The following is a 7573-nucleotide window of genomic DNA, read 5'->3' as shown; positions in this document are numbered from 1 at the left end:
CGTGCTGCTCTGCCATCGGTGCTTTTCCGAATGATGTAAAGCCCTCTGTATGGTGGCTTTTGGCTAATGGTTGGGGATCCTTTCCGCTCCCTCCGGCCGATTACTAAGGGGAAGGGTCGCCGGTGGGTCCTCTGGCGTCCCTCAGAACCACAGGGCTCTTGCAGTCTGGGGCCAAATCGCGGTGCGCCCCGGACCCGGGCTGCTTTGCAGGGGGTGCGTAGGTTAGCTGGGGCCCCGGGTGACGCCACCTTCGCTCGACTCCCTTTGTTGCTCCCACCTCCCCGGCGCCGGCCGCTGCCGCCTGCAGTGACTCGTGACTCCCCGCCGGCCTCGAGGGCTGCGGCGCCAGGGGGGGGCTCGGGCGCCCCCGGCCCGCCCTCCCCTCGGCCTCCCACGCCAGCCGGGGAAGCGCTCGCCCCCGCCTCCTCGCAGCCACCTTCCCCGCGCGCCCGCGCCTTGCAGTCGGCGGGCCGCTCCCGAGGCGGGGGCACGTGGCCGCGCGTGGTGCGTGGCGCCCCAACCCCACCCCGCCCCCGGCCGGGCGGGCTCCGGCGCGCGCGCCCCGCACCGCAGCCCCCGTGGGCCAGGCCCGGGCTGGCGCGCGCCCCGCCCCGCCCCCGGCCAGCCGCGCCCGCCCCCGCCCCCGCGCGCGCGCGCGCCCTCCCTCCCCGCCTCCCCCGCGCGCCCCTCCTCTCGCGCCCCTCCCGCGCCCTACATCCACCGCCCGGCCGAGGGGGCTCAGTCCGCAGCCGCCGCCGCCGCGCCTCCGTATCGGTGCTGGCAGCGGCCGCCGCCGAGACAGCCGTGCGGGCGAGCATCCCCAGGCAGTAAGCCCGCTTTCTCTCCGCGTGTGAGTGCATGCGTGTGTGCCTCCCGCCCCGTGGGCCCGCGTCCCGGGGGAGCGGCTGCCCTCCTACCCCGCCGCTGCCCGCGGGCTGGCCCCCGGGGCGGGTATCTGGGGCCTCGGGCCTCGGCCGTCCGGCCCGGGGTGGGGACTGCGGGCCGGCCGGCCGCGGGGTCCCCTCCCCTCCCCTCCCGCCGGTGCGTGCCTCAGCCTCCCCTCGGTTTTCGGGCTCTCGTCGCCGGGGTGGCGGGTGGAGGGGATCAGGAGCGCCTGGAGGTGGGGGCAGCGCGAGGGAGGAGGGGATTCTCCCCATTTTCCTCTTCGGAATGGTGGCGAGTGGGAACCGAGGGTACGGGGCCCTGGGCTTTCTGCCCGGGGGTGGAGGGCAATGGGGGTGGGGCGAGGTGGGGGGCACCTTTCGATTCCCTCAACGAAGATAGCTAGCTGCGGTTACGGGGAGTGGGTAAAGATGAAGTGGGGGGGCGTCCCCTAGGTTTTCTTGAGGGTGGCGAGAATGGGGAGGAAGAGAGGAAGGGAGGGAGGGGGAACCTGCCTCGGTTCGTACAACGAGGAGGGCGGGCGGGAGTGTGCAAGGGAAGGAGTAGAGGTGAGGGGCTCCCAGGGTTTTCTCGTCGAGGATGCTGGGGGTGGTTCGAGGAGTGGGGGTGGAGTGCAGAGGGAAAGAGGAGGACATGGAGGGCCCGCTCTGGTTCTTCTCTTAGGGGATGGCGGGGGGTGGGCGAATGGGGGTTGGGGAGAGGGGGATTTCAGCTCCAGCGCGAAACCTAGAGAAGCTGGAGGAAGGTTCTGTAACACGGGTTGAGTCTTAGAAGGTGGATTTTCAAAACTGCAGGGTGTGACCTTTCCGTCTCAAAAAGCGTGAAATCCCAACAAGGTGCCGTCTGTTCTAGGCTCTGGGAGAGAGGTTTCTGCTTTCGAAGTTTCTCTTTTCTCTTCCATTCCTTGCGGCCTCTTCGCAGGCATCCAGGACTAGGTAGAGATTTGGAAATTGGCAAGGGAAGACTTGGTGTGGTTTGTGTTCGGCGCTATATGATTTTCTGCGTTTGAGACTGTACGGGTTTCTCAGGTTTGTTTTGATTGCCCCTTACAATACAAATCCTGTACCAGCGAGACCCCTTGGGAAAAGAAGAGAACAAGGTTTATTAAGGGGATTCCAGGTTTGGTTTTTGAATTTCCTGAAGTGCGAGAGATACGTCGTGGTAGTATTTTCCTTGGCTTTCAGAAGATGTAGAAATAGAATTAAACGTACGTCTTTGCTGGAAGTCCCTTATAGTCATTTAAATTATTCTATCGGGATTGTCTGAGCCCCCTTTGATTTGAATTTGGAGTAGATCCAGTTTTCCTAATTGGAGCCATCATTTTGTAATTGCCTGTAATTCTTCCCTGGGTTATCAAATCTATGGCAAGCTTATAGAGCTGCAGGAATAATTTTTTTTTCGTTATCTTGATTAAGACAGTTTTAATGTAAATTTTATGTTGTTCCTTGGAAATGTGAACATTTGCAGAATAGCATACATTTAAATTATGAGCCCCTTGGAATTTTGCGAAGCCTTTTCCTCCCCAGCTCATCTCCAGGAACACAACAGAACCCTCCCCATTCTTTACACTGAGGAAGCAAGGGCTTCTGGGATGGTTGCTTTGCTTTTGGAAACTCATGCTCATATTTTCTTAGGAAGAATACATATTGAAAAGGCTCAGGCCTTTAATGTGGTGAGGCTATATGTGCTTTCCCATTTTGGTTACATAAGGTTCCAATCTAGTCTTTACCTTTAGTCTTTAAAAATGCTTATTTAACATTTTTAAGAGCAAATATAATCTTTATGCAACAGGAAACTGGTCAGATATACCATGATTTGTGCAAGCCACCTACCAATAAGTATATAGTCTTAAGACTACCATACAGATTCTGTAACTATATCTGGTTTTTGAAATTCTGAGTTACCATTCCCATATTGAATTTTTGGAGAACGAAAACATTTTTTTTTCAACCAAGTCTAGATTTTTGAGTGAAAGCTTAAAAAAATGGTATAAGATTTAAATTGGTAAAATTCCCCTTATGTGATACCAGGAAATTGAAGCTAACTTAATGTGTCCAGCTAATGGACCACTTAAACAAGATAATTTATTTGTGTACTGGAAATGATAAACTGAAAATGTTTTAAGTGAAAATAGAGGTTTTGATCTCAAAGATGGACGAGAGTACATTTAAATGAACACTGTTATTTGCACCATTTCTAATGTTAATGTGATACCCAATTCTATACACTGGTCAATGATCTAAAAATAATACATTAAAAGTGCAATTTAAATCTGATATTTTCTCATGTGAATAAAATGCTGGGAGTGGTTAAATTTTTTACAGAGAGAAGCATGTGATGGTGGTGGGCCCTAGAATTTCTCTAGACAAAAGGAGTAAATGAAGTGTCTTTTACCCAGCTTTTTGAGAATGTGGTGTTTGCCCTTCAGGACTGGAGGAGGGGAGAAAAAAAATAAACTTCAAAAATTAACAAAAATATGGTCATATATCTTTCCAAATATTTTTTTACACTTGGCTTAGTTGCGATATGCAGGATCTTTCATTGCTGCACTAAGGCTTAGTTCTTCTGTGGCACGTGGGATCTTAGTTCCTGACTAGAGATCTAACCGTGTCCCCTGCATTGCAAGGCGGATTCCTAACTACTGGATGACCAGGGAAGTTTCTCTAAATATTCTTAAAAGTTTTGCTTATATACATTTGAAAAGTAATTTGTAAATCAAGCCTACAAATTAATTTAAGACCTTGACTCTCACCTCTATAAAGTTTTGACGTTAAAAAAAAAAAAAGAGCTGTTCACTAAAGGATGGACGTGTTAACCTCAACCTCCTGAGGCTGATCCCCCTCTGTTTTCCTGCTTCCCACCTCTGGGTTCCCTTCTTTCCCTCTTGTGCCAACTTTTATGACCTTGTGGGAGTTGAACAAATGTTCATGCTTGCTTGAACTCTAGGCCTTATCTATTTGGCTGCTATCCCCAACTTTTACCTACAAAATTTTTTTGGTTAATTGAATTTTTCAGTTGTTTGGATTTGGAGTAAAAGGGAGTAGACTATAATTATTTTCTCTTAAAAGATCTTTTCTTTCAGCTCCTGTTGGACGAGAGCAAAGAAAGGTTCTTTTTTCTTTTTGGTCAACAGAGTACTTAATTAAGCAGACTATATGACCATTTATTTATTCAACCAACATTTGCTGAGTTACCGCCTCTGTTGGAGGCTCTGTGCTAGATACTCTGTGCTAGATGCACAGTGGATAAGAAATGGCTCCTGCTTTCTGGTGCAGTTATTAAAATGAAAAATAGACAGTGAATTCATTGTGAATAATCGAGAGTTGTCCAGAGTCTTTTCGACTGGACAGTAAACATTCTACAGCCGTGCAAACAGGGGAGCCATTTTTTCTGGGGTATTTACTTACTGCATAAATTCCATCTCACCTTCCCAACGAAGACATAGTCTGTCAGTTTGGGTACTATGATTTATAAGTCATCTTAAGGCCAATGGCCTTTTAAATTTTTTATGTAATTAGGACATAGCAGATTTCTTGATTTTTAAAGTTCAACATTTTGTATGACTGTAGATAGTAATGGGCTTCCCAGGTGGTGCTGGTGGTAAAGAACCCGCCTGCCAGGGCCAGAGACATGTAAGAGATGTGGTTTGATCCCTGGATTGGGAGGATCTTCTGGAGGAGGGCCTGGCAACCAACTCCAGTATTCTTGCCTGGAGAATCCCATGGACAGAGGAGCCTGGTGGGCTACAGTCCATAGGGGCGCAAAGAGGCGGACATGACAAAAGTGACTTGGCATGCACATACAGAGTAGTGAAAACATAAACAGGCCAGCGTTCTTTCCTGTGACTTAAAGCAGCTTCTGACAGCAAATTGGGCCAAAAAATTGATTTTTCTGTGGTAAGCTTTGACTTATGGGTACCAATGAATGATGGAGCGTTCAGGAATAGATAAAACTAAATGAGAGTGCGAGTAAAACTTTGTTCTCCTGTGGGGCTCCCTCCCAAATGTTGGAGAGTTCCCATCTGCGGGTAGTTCTAGACCAGTGATTTTGAACTGGGGCACTTTTGCCCCCTAGGGGACATGGAACAATGTCTGGAAAGAGTTTTGGTGGTCACAGCTTTGGGTATGTCTCGTGGGTAGAGGTCAGGCAAGAGGCTTAAACAGTCTATGATGCACGGAGAAGCCCCCTACAACAGAGTATCACCTGACCCCAATTGTGAATAATGCTGAGGTTGATGTAATTTCCTGTATGAAACACAGTAAAATGTAATTTTAGGAGAGAACACTAATACTGTCTTGATTTGAATAAGGATTTGAGCTTACTTTACTAGTCTTAAGAGTGACTAGTTCCTGAACATCAACCCAAATAATTAAGACTGATAAAAGCTGTCATTTATGGTACTTAACCCTGTGCTAGGCCCCTGTATACATTGTATAGTCACTTCAGTTTTTAAATGAAGAAACCATCCTCAGAGAGGTAATTTGCCCTTGGTCTCACAGCTGGTCACAGTTAAACAGAGACACCAAAATTAAGATTGTCTACTACTCCTCGGAAGTTCATGGTTTTGAGCACAACATCATACTGTCTCCCTTGTGGTGTGCTCCATTCAAAATCTTACTTAAAATCAAAATTACAATATGTCCTATATACCATTGAGTTTGCTGAAGAGTAATTAAAACTATGAATGTTAAATTTGATCATATGGAAGTCGGGGGAGAAAGAGAACTGACATTACTTGAAGGCCTACTATTAACTCTAGAAAATATGTGAGGGACTTCCTTGGTGGTCCAGCAGTTGAGAATCTGCCTTGTGGTGCAGGGGATGCAGGTTCAATCCCTGGTTGGGGAGCTAAGATCCCATATGCCGCGAGGCAATAAGCCCTCATGCCACAATGAATATCCCGTGTGATCCAACTCATGCCACAATGAATATCCCGTGTGATCCAACTAAGACCTGAGGTGGCCAAATAATTTAATTTTTTAAAAAAGAAAATAGGAATTGAATTTATACCCATTATGTAATTTGATCCTGACAGCAACTGTGCAAAGTGGTTATGATGCACGGATGAAGTTGGTTAAGTACCTTGTCTAAGATTACACAACTAATAAGCGGCAGTTGGGATTTGAACTTCAGTCCTATGAGTAAGCCATTGTCCCTTGCTGCGTTCTCTGAAGCTTGGGTTGCTGAAGCGGGTGAGGCAAGGAGCCTACTGCAGAGAGGTGAGTGAGTAGTCCTAGGTAAAAAGTCTTTTCAGAGGTAATGTGTTGTAGAAATGGATTACAGCCAGGTGGAGAATGGAGAGGTGAGCCACTATACCTTCCTCAGTTGAGGAGAATGCAGGTCAATATGAAGTTTGTTCTAGAGTTCTACCCAAACTGAAACTGCAGTTGTCATTTTGGAGAACTTTGTAGTCTGTCTACCGTGAAAGTTTTAAACACTGTTTTTATAATGGTGAAACTAAAAGTTACCTAATTGCATGTATATCCTTGCCACAGCTTACCTTCTGCCTTTTTCGAACTGTTGTATAGAGCTTAACAATGACAGCATTTAGTTTTGTAGTCTTTGTACACAATTTAAACATTTGTTTTTGCTGTGGACATTGTTTTTACAATAAACGTCATCAAATTCATGCTTGTGTTTTCCATATGGGGGTGTGTGTTTTGTTTTGACAGCTAAATATTTATTTTAACTTTAAATGTGTTGTGTTTTAGAGCATAAAAAGAGGAAAAATGAAAACCAGCCCAATAGCAACCGTATTTTGTCCGGCAAGCTTTTTGTGTGTGTGTGTGGGTAGAAGAAGTACCTCATGTTTCATTTCGTTCACTTTAAAGGAATTTTAACAGTGATCCTCAAAGGCCAGGATGCTGGAAAAAAAAGAGAGAAAGATTATCTAGATAAAATGTACATTTTGATTTCCACATAAAACTGTGAGCAATAGATTCTGATTATAATAATAATGTCCTGATTCTGACTATAGCAATCAGCCACTTGAGTAATCAACCACTGTATGTGGACATGTTTTGTGATACTGCCTGATTTTGTTACCCCTTCCCCCAGGATTTTAGAGTGGACTTGAGAAATCTGGTAAAACTTGCAAGAATACATTCATCATTTTGAAAATCTATTTTTAAAATAAGAACGGCACTTTTTCATTGTGGGGAAATTCAGAAAATACAGACAAGCCTAAAGAAAATAAAAATCAGTTATAATCCACCACCCCCAAATTAGTGATAGTGTTTTGAATTTCTTGTTTAAATGCAGTGATTTTTTTTTTAACGGTGGACCCAAGTCCATTGCAGAATCTCCAGTTTATAAGTGTAGTCTTAGGTTTTTAAAAAAATTTACCAAAAAGTCTGAATTACTGTTGCATCTCTAGATAGAAGTCGTGGTCATGAAGAGTGAAATGAGAATGCCATCCAAGAGTTAGAGAAAGATCATGTGGCCTCCTCCTGTAAGCTTCTGAAAATACCTCCTCCTCCAACTTGAGTAGGAGAATTTCAGCTAAAGGGCTGTTAGAATCCACCTCCCTTTGTTTTACAGGTGAGAAAACTGAGGCTCAAAGAGGCCAAGCGCATGATCCAAGGTTGTATGATGTGTTAATGTTAGAGTTCCAATTTGAAGTTTTAGGTTCTCCATGTGTAGGTAAGCTTTAATTTCCTAATTAATAACT

At 46.2% G+C, this 7573-nt stretch overlaps 1 protein-coding gene across 1 annotated transcript in view; it reads left to right on the top strand.

The window, feature by feature from the left end:
* The first annotated feature begins 741 nt into the window (after positions 1-741).
* FHL1 (four and a half LIM domains 1) overlaps positions 742-7573 on the top strand; it is a 64782-nt gene continuing 57950 nt past the window's right edge. The window contains 1 exon segment of the mRNA NM_001034341.1: positions 742-850. The gene's annotated coding sequence lies outside the window, so the exon portion shown is untranslated.

This window comes from Bos taurus, unplaced genomic scaffold (assembly GCF_002263795.3).
Source record: "Bos taurus isolate L1 Dominette 01449 registration number 42190680 breed Hereford unplaced genomic scaffold, ARS-UCD2.0 Super-Scaffold_1723_ScbfJmS_2085, whole genome shotgun sequence".
In the NCBI taxonomy this organism is placed as follows: domain Eukaryota; kingdom Metazoa; phylum Chordata; class Mammalia; order Artiodactyla; family Bovidae; genus Bos; species Bos taurus.
Note: the sequence above shows the minus strand (reverse complement) of the source record. Positions and strands in the feature narration are given on the sequence as shown.